Source organism: Rhineura floridana, chromosome 8, assembly GCF_030035675.1.
Source record: "Rhineura floridana isolate rRhiFlo1 chromosome 8, rRhiFlo1.hap2, whole genome shotgun sequence".
Classification (NCBI taxonomy): Eukaryota; Metazoa; Chordata; class Lepidosauria; order Squamata; family Rhineuridae; genus Rhineura; species Rhineura floridana.
The window spans coordinates 85,139,013-85,153,103 of NC_084487.1; positions in this window are offsets into that span (position 1 = coordinate 85,139,013).

The following is a 14,091-nucleotide window of genomic DNA, read 5'->3' on the forward strand; positions in this document are numbered from 1 at the left end:
CATGGATTATGGAGATACAAAGTTACACAGCCATCTTGCTCCTCAACAAGCTACATTCCCGTCACCCCTAGCAGTTGAATCAGATTGTTGCTTGATGCAGCTCAGTATTGTCTACACTGATTGGTAGTGGCTCTTCAGAGTTTCAGGTAGGGAATCTTTCACAGCCTACAAGGAGATGCCAGGGATTGAACCTGGGACCTTCTGCATGCAAAGCAAATGCTCTACTACTGAGCTACAGCCCTTCCCAAATATAATTGCAACAATGTTTTGGACTTGTTTTCCAGAACCATCTTCAGATGTAGGACATTTTTTAACTTTGAAAGCCATGCAAATTTGCCAGACATACTATCATTCTAAAATTAATTGTGTCCATAACATCATTTAAGATCATTATCAGTGCCTGCAAATAATTCTGCATTATGCATGCAAAGCATATTGGGATACTGTCTACATCTGTCGGATACAGAAGGTTAACATTTGTAGCGTTCTCAGATGTAGTTAAGACTACATTTCTTTATGGCTATAATTAGTACACAGATATTACTTTCAGCTGCTTATAATGTTCATGGGTAGTTCTCAGTCCTCTGAAATCTCTCTTTACCCTAGTGCAAGCAAATAAAGCCCAGTTTAGGTTTTAATCTGAAGACATGCTATTTTTATATTTTCCTGAAAAAACTGTATTTTACAGTATTCTCTCTTATTACACTATCACCTTTGTTTATATGTCATAATTTAATCATTAAAGTTACATTACAGCTTTGCTGAAAATGTAGTTGAAGTTTAATTAAGCTTTATGCTACCCTGAAATGGGGAGGGAAGAACTCATCATTTTTATCGAGAAGAAGAAATTGATCCCCAGGGAGATTTCGGGGAAATAGAACTTATGAGGCAATTTGAATACTTGTTTAATAAGTTGCTCCAACACATTATTAAAAATATGGTGGTAAATGTTCATGATGTCATGTATGCAGCTGTTTATAGACAAGTGACACAGAAAATCAGCCACACAAAATCTGTGGCGCAGAGTGGTAAATGGAGGTAATGCAGCCGAAGCTCTGCTCACGGCCGGAGTTCGATTCCAATGAAAGGAGGAAGTCAAATCTCCGGTAAAAGGGGTCGAGGTCCACTCAGCCTTCCATCCATCCATGGTCAGTAAAATGAGTACCCAGCATATGCTGGGGGGTAAAGAAAGGCCAGGGACGGAACTGGCAATCCCACCCCATATATATGGTCTGCCTAGTAAACGTCGCAAGACGTCACCCTAAGAGTCGGAAACGACTCGCACTACAAGTGCGGGGACACCTTTACCTTTAAATGAAATAAATCTTACTGAATTATGTACAGATACCACCAAAACCCCAACACATTTCTTGCAAGTTATGCACACCTTCCTTCCAAATTACAATCACATATCTCACTTCACACAATCTTTTCCTTTGACTAATTCCTGCCAATAGGAAATTGTTAAATATAGAATCATAAAGTTGGAAGGGATCCATCTGATACGGAGGCTACGCCCCTACCTTCCCAATCATCTGCTCCCACCGGTGGTACATGCCCTGATCACCACTCGCCTAGACTACTGTAATGCGCTCTACGTGGGGTTACCCTTGAAAACAGTTCAGAAATTACAGCTGGTACAGAATACAGCGGCGCGTCTGATTGCAGGCAGCCGCCGTAGAGATCACATCACTCCTGTGTTGAAGGAGTTGCATTGGTTACCGGTTGTGTACCGAACCCAATTCAAGGTGTTGGTTTTAACCTTTAAAACCCTATACGGTTGTGGCCCAGCCTATCTGAAGGAGCATCGACAGGGATGCCGCTCAACAAGATCGACCTCAGAGGGCCTTCTCTGGATCCCACCAGTCAAAATAGCTAGGCTGGTGAGGACTCGAGAGAGGGCCTTCTCAATAGTGACCCCCACCCTCTGGAACTCTCTCCCAGGTGATATACGCCATGCCCCATCTATAATGATCTTCCGCAGGACCCTGAAGACTTGGCTTTTTAGGCGGGCGTTTGAGATGGGCTAGTTTTTTTACTGTTTTTAAATTTTAATTGTTTTATATACTGTTTTATCTTGTACATCACCCAGAGTGGCTGGACAACCAGCCAGATGGGCGACTAACAAATTTAATAATAAATAATAAATAAATAAAAACGGTCATCTAATCCAACCCCTTGCAAATGCAGGAAATCCATTACTGCAGTTCCCTTGATAGGTGACCATTCAGTCTCTGCTGAAAATCTCCTAATGAAGGAGAATCAGCCACATTTTGTGACAGTTCGCTCCATTAATCAAAAGGCTTGCATCTTCTTAATGTTTTGTCAAAATTCCCTTTCTTCTAAGTCAAACCTGCCAATTCAAATTTATCAGTTGCCCCCAAATGTCAAAAGAAGTCTTCCCCAAACCCAACAAAACAATCGAAAGAATTCCCAGAAACCTTTTTTATAAAGGGGAAGCTGTTGATACATGATATTTTTGTGTGGTTGTATACTATAACCAGATGGAATTCTGTGAAGTTGTGTCTATTATATCCTTTGGCTCATACAAGACTGATTGAAATGGTACCTTGATTTGACCATCTTTAATGCGATTAAAATGATTTATTTGTATTTAACCTTATTTAAGGAAGATTCAAGGATAATTCATGCTTACCAGCAGAAGGGTTTTTCTCCTTGGTGACCATACAGGAACATGAAATTTCCTTCACACACACATTCATTCATAGTAACTTTTTTGTTATCTCATGATAGCATCCTAAGTTTAAACAAATCCTATGAATTTATTTATTTATGTTGTATCTGAAATTAGTCACAGAGCAGAGCCATTCAAAGTAATGGACATGACTAATTTAGGTCCATTAATTTCAGTGTGTCTACTCTGAGTAAATATTAGTTGGCCACAACCCTTATTACATTTATACCCTACTATTTTTCAAGAGAACTCATGCTGCATGCATTACATAATGTTTCCACTGGCCAGACCCAAACCTGCTTAAGGTTGGCAAGTTGCTTGCTGCATCATGTGGCTTCAAGATGAAAGCTTTGACCTATGTCTCACATCCGGGAAGCACTGAGTGTCAAAAACCATTGAATCTAGCTTGTGGAAAGTCTCAGTCTAAATATATATTGGAATATTCACAATAGCTATCCAATGCAACCAAAAAAAACTCTATACGGGTCAGCTACGGTAATATATACAAAACAATTATGTGTGAATTGGCCTGTAGAGCAGTTTCACATGAGATGCTTATTGAATTCTTCATACTACTACAATGGAGAGTCAACTTGCACTGTTCATTTATTTAGTAGATGTATATGCCACCGTTTTCCCATTATGGAACTGAAGGAGGTGTACATGGGGTTCCCAAGCATTCTCCCATCCAAGGATTGACAGACACAGACTTCCATAGCTAAACCTCTGGAAGATGGCTTCAACACTTCCCACAACACTGCAATAGATCTATAATGTCTCCTTGGGCAGCTACCAGGGCCTTAGCAAAGCACACTGCTGATATCTGTTTGGAATCCCCAAACAGTACCAGGTCTAGAGGCCACCATTCTGATTTCTCACAATGTCTCCAATGTAGCACCACAGTGGAACATTTGGAGAAAGTGAAATGATGGCTCACTGCCTGGTGCTAATCAAAGCACTGCTACTTGCTTCTGCCTGCTGCTTCTGCTGCCAGATAAGCATTGCCAGAGAACCCACTGGCATATGAGGGTAGCTTGCCAAGCTCCCTCTCAAATCTAGATCCAGCCTTGCATTCATCCACCTGCCATTTCTGTAACAGTAAATTGCACCCCTATGTATTATCCACTCAAAAAAGTCTGGCTGTTTCCTATATGTATTCCATTTTAGGAAGTTCAAAATATCCTGAAGACAAAAATGCATTCTTTATATCACTTGAGAAAGCAGCACAGCAGCTGAACTGGATTGTGCAGTAGGATGAAAAATAGCAGTGAGAGCCATTGTCATTTTTTTATTTTTTTTAGAAAAAGCTGAAATAAAAGGGCATATTCCAGCCCCACAGTGTTGATCCCAAGAGTACAGAAGTGGTACTTTACTAAAACTTGAAAACTGTCTTGTCTTGTATAGATTACTTTCTTGAGATTAATTTGTATGAGATGTCATACAATGGAACAGAAGTAATCAAAATTAGAATAAAAGTTATCAGAACTTTGATTGACAGATAGTCTGAAACCATAATAAACCATCTCGGGATGAAATGCTTTCCAACTTCAAAATCCAGAGTGGAAAATTAGAATTGTAATACAAACAGAAAAAAAGTGATTGTTGGTTTCTTTTGGGGAAGCAATCAGGTGTGTGTGTGTGTGTGTGTGTGTGCGTGCAGATGTGTCTCTGTCTTTCTTCTATAGGGTTTGGTTGTATTTTCTTGCTCTGTGTGTGTGTGTGTTGGATTTCATCATACAACAGTGAAATGCAGAGCTGCAAACTGGAAAGCATATACCAATAGTAAGAAGCAGTCAATTATAACCGTGCATTTTAACTATGGTGCCAAACTTAGTGGTAAGCACATTTCCTAGTATTATCCCTGTTGGAATGACTTTTAAAATACAAAAAGTGAGATGAATAATTTAACACCACACTGGGAGATCTTTATTAATTAAGAACGTCTTCTAGAGGTGTTATTTTCAACCTACACCCCCATGATGAATATGACTGTTCTTCCCAAACAGCTAAAAAGAAAAGAATGCACCATTCCAATCATAAGCCTTTGCACAGCGCCAACCAGCTAAGCATTCCAAAACTATTAATGCTGTCTATTGAATTAATGAATCAAGGTTTCATTGGGGGGAAATGCGTATGGGGGAATCTAATTTTCAAGAAATCCAAACAGAGTCAAAGAACCAAAATGTCATTTCCCCTTCTCCAAATACTTCTCCGTATTTTGACACCAACACAAACCACATATTACCATACCATTTCTTTATTGTGGGATTTCAGCTCCAAGATGAAGTACTAAAGGTAGCTAAATCACAACTTTTTTAAAAAAAATTGAAATATTTTTTAAATATAGCAAAAGAAATTAGAGTGATTTTTTAAAAAATATATAGTCCAGGGACAAAATCACACAAAAGTCATGTAAAAGGCTGTTGAAAGGAATGTGTTCAAGGGCCACAGGAAAACTAGTCACAAAGGAGCTAGGCAAGTCTCCAAGAGCATTTAGTTCCATATCCTGGGTAGGGATGGAAGCCCATAGTTCATTGTTCAACCTGTGCCATTTAACCCTAAAACTTGCTCCATTCTGTTCCATACCATTTAAGGCAGATTTTTTGGGGAAATTCCTAAAACAAGATGGTCCAAGGGCTGCCTCTCTCTTCTTTTAAAGTTATAAATGTTTTAAGCTCCTTAGAGCAGTTCAGTGTCCATCCCTTTTAAAATGTGCAGTCCCTTCCTGAAGAATTGGACATGAGGACAATGATTTTTTCTACATTCATGAAAGAAAGAGCAAGCCTTCAAACCATCTCATAAGTACAGACCCATGCACAATCGGTTGATTGCGTGACAAGTACCACATTCACACCATACTTTTATTCCACTATTATTCCACTTTAAACAGTCATGGTTTCCCCCAAAGAATCCTGGGAACTTTAGTTTGTAAAGGGTGCTGGGTGTTGTTAGGAGACCCATATTCCCCTCACAGAGCTATAATTATCAGAGTTCCCTGGGAAGAGGGATTAATTGTTGAACCAGTCTGGAAATTATAGCTCTGTGAGGGGAATAGGGGTCTCATAACAATTCTCAGCACCCTTCACAGACTGCACTGTTCAGGATTCTTTGGGGGAAGCCATGACTGTTAAAAGTAGAACGACAGTGGGACAATCGTATGATGTGAATGTGGTACTTGTCACACAATCAGATGACACCTCCCCCTTGCTCCAAATGAGATGGAAAGACTTTTGTTGAAGTGCTAGAGCATCTTTCAGGCACACCAAGGGCAAGTGCCTGCCTATACCACACATGGCAGACACCAAAGGAGGCCGAGGGAGGAGCTCCTAGGAAGAGGAGGGGATTACTATCCTGACTTCCATCTCTTCGCACTGCTACTGCTGATACCCTTACTCAGAATGAGAGTAGAGGGCTTTTCATGAAGCAAAAAGAAGCAAGGCTGCAAGGAAAAGCTGCTTTCCCCATTCGTCCTTGACAGCCAGCTTGCCTGACTTTCTTGGCTCTTGATTCACTGCCACCTCCTTTTAAAAATTATTCTCATTTGCGAAGCTGCCCAGATCTCACCTTCGGCCCAGATGGAGCCAAGAAGCAGTGAGGAAGCTCAGGACTTGCTTGCCCCCCATCTCTGAGGCTAAGTGCATGTGCCAGTGTCCCCTCTTTTTTTTCACCTATGTTCTACCCCCCCCAATTCCTCTCAAAAAGATGCTGAGGCAGTTGAGGACTTCTGCCTTCCCATGTGCCCAAATGCATGCACGCCTGCAGATGCTTGCAGGAGGGGCAGGTATGTTTGTGTGTGTGCATGCACTGATCTGGCTTCTGTTCCACTCTCATTCCCCAAGTGCATGCTAACGAAGTTATCAGTTCTAATGATCATCCCAAGGCCTAAAAGCACTAACCCACAATCCTCAACCTATCCAACCTTTTGTCTTCACAATCTAACATCCCCTCTACTATCACATTGCTGCTTCTTGATGATGATGATGATTTTTAAAAAGCTCAGCAGGTTGGCTGAGGCTGAGGTCCACATACTGCAGCTGAAATGTATTTATTTAATTAATTATTGTTTCATTTATATCCCACCTTTCCTCCAAGTTGCTCAAGGTGGTGCACATGTTACCCCCCTTCCATTTTATCCTTACACCAACCCCGTGAGATAGGTCAGGAGGAGAGACTATGTCTGGTCCAAGGTCACCCAGTGGGCCTCATGACTCGGTGGGGATTTGAAACTGGATCTTAGTCCAACACTGTAACCCATTGGTGTTGGAGACAGGACTATACATCTTCAGACTGGGGGGAGGGATACCAATTTGATTGGACTTTTGCATTGAAAAAAGAAAGCAACACCTCCCTGTCTGCAGGGAACTTTTTATGGAAAGGGATATTTGGAGATGTGATTTTGCCACACACTGTTTTTTCAGTTAACAGAGACTAAAATTACAATTAGCGGGAGGGTATCACAAATTTTGTTGACCTTACAAAGGGGGTCCCATACTCATGCTTTAACAGATGGAGTTGTTGAATTTTTCCAAAACAAAGCAAGGTTTGATCCTTGCTGCAATTAAAAGGTTGACATTCACATTTTCACTATCTTTGTTTGACATATTGGGTTGTATTCAACTAAGTCATACTGAGAGTAGACCCATTGAAATTAATGAACCTAGTCATATCTATTAACATCAGTGAGTCTTGTCTGAGGACTAGCATTAAATATCACTCATTCTGTATAAAATTGGACTCAATGGCCTCATAGGCCCCTTCCAACTCTACAATTCTAATTCAACAAAAGGCTTAAATGCTAATCTAATTTCTATTTATTTGTTTGTTTATTTGTTTGTTTGTTTGTTTGTTTAAATATTTAAAACCATGTTCCTAAAAAAATAACAAGGAGATGTACAACATAAAGACACAATGTTATGATAAAGACCTCAATAAAAACATCAATAGCATGTCAATAAACTGGTTGGTTATAAAGTTTATGTTGCAAAGACTTGTCTGAACACTACAGTTTAAAAAAGACATTAAGAGAATCCAGGGATGATTCCTGCTGGACTTCTTCTGGCAAGGAGTCCAATAAGGTAGGACCTGTCACACTAAAGCCATGGTTTCTGGTGGAGGCCAACTGAACCTCAGGGTCATGGGGGACCACCAAAAGTGCCCCATCAGAAGAGTTGAGTGATTGAGGTGAAGCATAAGGAATCAGTGGTCCTTAGGGTACTTGGAGCCCAAGTTGTTTAGGACTTTGTGAATTAACACAAGAACCTTGAACTTGCCTAGTAGCAAATTGGCAACCAGTGCAGTAACCTGCTCCTGTCAACAGTGTGGCCGCTGTATTCTGCAGAAATTGTAACTTCCAAACCAGATACAAATACAGCCCCACATAAAGCACACAACTGTAAGCAAGTATTGAGGTTACCAATGCATGGACCATTGTAGTCAGGCTATCCTGGTCCAGGAATGGTCGCAGCAGGTACACCAGCTGAATCTGATAAAAGTTTATCTAGTGATAAAGATGGATCAAGGAGTGCCCCAAAGCTGCAGACCTGCTCCTTCAGCAGAAGTGCAACCCTGTCCAGAATGGGCACTTGACCCATCTCACAGACAGCTCTATCTTTCCAGGATTGAAACACAGTTTATTGACCCTCATCCAATCCCCACTGTGTTCAGACACCAGTCCAGGGTTTTCACAGTCTCTCCTGACTGAGATGTAATGAAGAAAAAGAGCTGGGTATCATCAGTGCACAGCTGACATTTCACTTCAGAACTACTAATGACTGTTCCCATTGGTTTCACATAATACCCTGTGGTACTCCATAGTGAAAACAACAGGAGGACAAAGAGCACTATCCCAGTGTTACTGTCTGGACATGACTTATTAGGTAGGATTGGAGCCACTGTAACACAATGCCACTAATACCCAGTCAGTCCAGTTTGATACATGGTCAAAGTATCAAAAGTTGGTTAGAGATTGAGAAGAAGGACCACTTCTTATTTCTATAAAGGTTATCCATCAGTGTGACCAAGGCTGATTCAGTCTTGAATTCAGGACTGAACCAAGAGTGAAATGGATCCAGATAATCAGTATCATCGAGGAATGTCTGCAGTTGTTCCACAATAATTGGCTCCATCACCTTCCCCACAAAGGGTAAATTAATGACCGTTGGGTCCAGGGCTGGTGTTTCCAGGATGATATTATGTAGATTATTATTTGAGCAAACTGCATCCAATAACTTCAAACCGTTGGACAACTCCATAACACATCCTAAAAATGGAGCATTCTCCTTCTGCAGATAAAGCAATTTGTATTCAAAGTGCTTCCTCCAGTGCTCTGAATATAAACTGCTTCTTCTGGAGAAAGCCTTTTTTCTTTCCATGGAAAGAAGATTGTATTCAAAGGGCTGGAGGAAACTCTTTGAATTCAAATTGCTTTCTGTGTAGAGCAAGTTGGCATGGCTTGTCCAAAGTGGCCTGGCAGGTCAAATGATACCTGGAGTGCCTGGAGGTACTAATTAGGCCTGCAGGCCAAAGGTTTCCCATCCTTGCCTTATAAGGATCCCACTAAAGCTGCAGTGGTGGAAGACAGTGGCCTGGTTCAAACAGGTATTGAGCCAGCAATCCTCTTGGCAAAACATACTCATTTTGGTATGTACATGGTGAAGGGAAACATGAGTACAGTATGCCAAGACTTGCTCTGGGCAATTCTTCCCCCTCAAAAGAGAAGGATCCACTTTGAATATCACACTGCGGACAAGGAAAGGCATGAACTCATGCCTTCACCACATAAAATGATCACCAAGTTGGTGTATACTGTATATGAAAGAGGCCAATAAACCTATCAATGAATATTTCAATGTCTGGGTACAGGATGATGAAACACACAGATAAAATAAACATCACTGTGAAGCAGCACCAAACGCAAGCTCTTACTTTATATTTTTGAGTCTGCAAAAATCTAGTGGCTTACTTACGCTGTAATCCTATGGTCCCTGGAAGGGCATCTCAGGGACCTTAGGATACATCAGATCTCCTCTCCAAGTCTGGAGAAAGAGCTCCGACCTCAGAGGAGGAGATCCAGTTTGCCCCCTGTCACTGCAGTTTCCACAGCACTGGCCCTTCTGATGCTGGATCTCCAAAGTCAGTAGGGCAGAAAGGGTGCTATATGGAGGCTGTTGGTATCAAGGATGGACCAAAAAAAACCCTGTGTCTAAAGAATACAGTGCCTTCTGGGTCCCCTGACACCACCCCAAACCTTGGAAAATGGCACAGATCTCTCCCTCATTGGAGCTGGCAAAAATCTCTCCTTATTTCCCTCTCATGGTTTCCAGTGGGGTGGAATGGGGGGAATAATGAAAACTCAAAAAAGAAAAAGAAAAAAGAGCAGAGCAGGCAAGACCACTTCCACCCTCTCAGGCAGGGCTTGGATGAGATGGTTTAACTGCCATTGCGTGTTCCCTCCATGCTTTCAGATTGCACAGTCAAAGTATTTTCTGTGAAATAAAAAAAGAAATTCTATTGAAAGGCATAGTAAAATATGAAATGTAGCACACTGCGGAATTTAGATCTGTGGCTGTGGGCCTCCACAATGGTTGTAACAATACACACAGCATGAGTCATGGTTGCTTCTTATCCACCTACTGCCTCTCCAGTCTCCAACAAGAATAGAAATATCTAGCAAGCAAAGATTATCTTGTACTGCTATTTTGTTTATTCGCCTACAGAATGTCTCAAAACATATGTGTTTACCTTCTAAAATAGACCAAGGGCACTCCCCTTGTACCATTCAGGGTTTCCAAGAACAGCTGCCCATACTAATCCATCTGCCATAGTTGGCAATGACTAAAGTAACTTCTCACATTGGTCACACTATTATGCTGGGCAAAATTAGTTTGGAAACAAAGTGGGTGGTTTAAGAGGGTGCAATGAAGCACCATTAGTTCCCCTACCATCCAAATCACAATGTAATAGAGTCCCAGTCTTCCCCATCTTATCCTGACTGATCCAAACAAATATTAACAAAACAAAATGATGATGATGATGATTTGGTATTTCATCCTCACATTATATTAAAATATACGTATTATAAACAGGACAGGCAGCAGGCATGTTGGTCCCCTCTGGGTTGCAGAAGCCCTTGGTCAGGGCCCAACCTGGCCACCCCTTGGCGCCAGTCCGGATTATAAAGTGATAAATATGTGGGATCCACTCAGATGTTTAATAAGAGTTCTTCATGTTCCCAGCTTCACACATCGGATACATGAGAAATCTAGACATGGCACAATCATTGTGTGTGAGAGTGGGTGTGAATATGTATTCCCTACAAGTTGTCATACTGCTGCCTTGCTTTTCCTTTTATGCTCTGTAGAGAAGTGGCATCCAATGTAGCACACTACCCCAGTGTGATCAGCCCCAGTAGGCACAGCGAATAGTCAGAGATGATGTGAGTTTTAGCCCACAACATCTGGATGGCACCACATTGGCTACCCCTGTTGCATAGGCATTAAGGGTTAATTCATGCAAGTACAGTGGCATATAGAGAATGTGAGCTGAGTAGATCCATGCAGAGGTGAAATATGGCGAAAAAGACTTGTGTTCTTTTTTTTTAAAAAATGCAACTTACAATTCAATTACTCTCTGTCCCATAAATGGTGAACTACGAACAATTGTGGTGAAGCAATTACATCACCACTTCACTATGTCCCAAGCTATGCATGGATGCTGGGTACATACTAACTCATTTGTAACAAAAAGATATAGTTTTTCCTCAATCCAGAATCGCTTATGCTTATCCTCATACAGCTTTCAATCTAGATTGATTCTATATCCTGCCATCCACAAGTGTGGGTATGCTTACTTGATACGTGTTTGAAAACCCTCCCCTTGATTTATGCCTTTTTCTCCCTGCACATGCCCCTGGTGAATGAAGAAGGAATCAGTGATTGTGATCTTGGTATATGCCCACCCACAATAACATTGGGCAGAATACACACACATCCATTGCCGGGACCACGTACATCTGCTTTTAAATGGACACTGTAGGGTAATGCAAAATGAATCTGCAGTGAGCTTTTATTTTCAGAATGAAAACAGTTTCTCAAAAAGTGCTTTTCAGGGGCCAAAAATATACAATAGATCAAGACTCTGTGTGAACTATGTATAAAAACCAAGTACTCCATTGATTCTAGAATAAAATGTTGTGTGTATGCAGTCTTAGCCAAAGGAATGGGCCCTTAGTATTGGATGAATCACTGCTGTACGGTAGCTTTGGGGAAAGTAGGATGGTGTGGTCCTCTAGAGAATGAAACTTTGAAACTTAGGAGATAGTGTGTGTGCGTGTACGTTTTCAAGAGCCCCCCAAAAGTGCCTTAAAGTATAATATAAGCAACTTTGAATGGATGACTTGAAAATGGCTGAGGGTCTTGATGGACCACTAAATGATTTTTCTGCCTGTTGTAGCAATGTGCTAGATGATGCAGGAACATTTGTGCCCCTTCCTTTACCCAACACGGGGCTCTGAGGTTGGCCAATGCAAAAAGGATTGTAGGAAGGCATTGATCCAAAGGAATTATCATTTTTCCAGAATGCTGATATACCCCTCACCCCCAATGGAGGGAAACATACACAGATCTGGAGCTGGTGTATATTTTTCCCCTTCCACTGGAAACAATGGGGAGGAAGGAAAGAATGAAAGTGGGGAAAAGTCCAACCCCCAAATACTTTCCCATCCTCCTTTGTGCCCTGCTGGTGTGAGCCTGGCAGGGCATTGGAAAAGGGGGCCAATCCACCTTAGGCTCTTCTTCTCCCCTTGCCATTTGGATTGCTCTGTAAATTAGGGTTGCCCATTTTGTCAATGGAATGCCTGACATTAAGAGTTCAAGTTAGTTCAGTAATGTTTCAGTAACACAGGTGTAGGGAACCTTTGGCCCAAATATTGCTGAACTACAACTCCCATCAGCCCCAGCAAGTGTAGCCAGTGGCCAGGGATGGTGCAAGCTATAGTTCAGCAGCAAAGTTCCCCACAACTGCAATAACATAGTCAATTCAGGGATGGAAAAATGTATATATAATTAACTATAACAATATAAAATAGGTCCTTGATTCCAGATGAATATATGGTTGAATATTGTTTTATACTTTATCATTCCAAAGTTTTACAAACATTGTCTAGGCATGTCTTTCACCAACAATTCTGATATGAAACTATTAGAAACCATAGCTGATGTAATAGAATGTGCTCTGAGATATTTATCATAAGATATAGTGCCTCATGGGTCAAACATTTCAAAAGACTTGAGATAGCAATATCAGACTAAAATATTCTGTTCTAAGGAATGTGAGTGAAATTTGAAAATGTTCAAAAGATGATGCAAAAATTTTACTACCTTAGAAGTCTTCACATACTGGACTTCCCAGGAGGAATCGCTCCGCCTGTGCTGCCTCTGGGACGGGCTCACGTCTTGGTGGAAACTTTTTCAGTTTAAAAACCAGTCAGAAGGGCTTTTTGACTGGGGAAGATTTCTTCCGGATAAGGAAGAAACGTAGAGATTTTCCACAGAGCTTTGTTGTGTTTTGTTGGAGGCTGGAATTCTGTGAAAGAAAGTCTTCCAGCAGCTCGGACGGAGCTAGGATTTCCAACCAGCTCAACTGATTAAGTGAGCCGTTTTTTTTTCTTCAAAGAAAAACGGATTAACAGGCAAGCATTCTCCTGTCTTTTCTCATTATTTTGTTATCAATACAGTTAAAGAGATTTGTCAAAGAATCAGCAATTAAGAAATCCTGGGTGAGTCATAGCTTTCTCTTTTATTCACGGAGCTAAGGGGATGAAAATAGAAATAGTTTATCTTTATTTTTATTGCAAAAAGCTGGCATGGAATTCAGCATTATAAAGATTACAAACGGCTGAGGGGTTTCTAATTTAAAGAGAAAAAAATTTTTTTTGATTTATAAGACTTTTGAGTAATATATATCTGGGACTATTTTTTCCGGTTTACTTTTTTTTTTTTTTTGACGAATCTGCTCATTCTTCCTGCTACTAATTATTTGGATGCTGTGAATTAAAGTTGTTTTGGCACTTTTGGACATACAAGAGATAAGGCAGTTCGTCTTGTCTAGAGGGTGACGTCAGCTGGCTTGAAAGATTAACTCCTTTGTAACTGGATAAAGAAATAAACTGTTCTTTGCTTGGGACATTGGAAATTGAAGGGATTGTGTGTTTTTTTGGTTTTAAGAATGACAATCAAGAAGGTGGTTGAGATCATGGATGTACAAGAAGGGACTTTCTCTTTAGATATGTTTCAGAAAATAATGAATGAGATTAAGCTAACAAAACAAGAACTCAGAGATAACAGACAAGTGATGATAAGTGGATTTGGCGAAATGAGACAGGAGCTGAAAGAAATTCA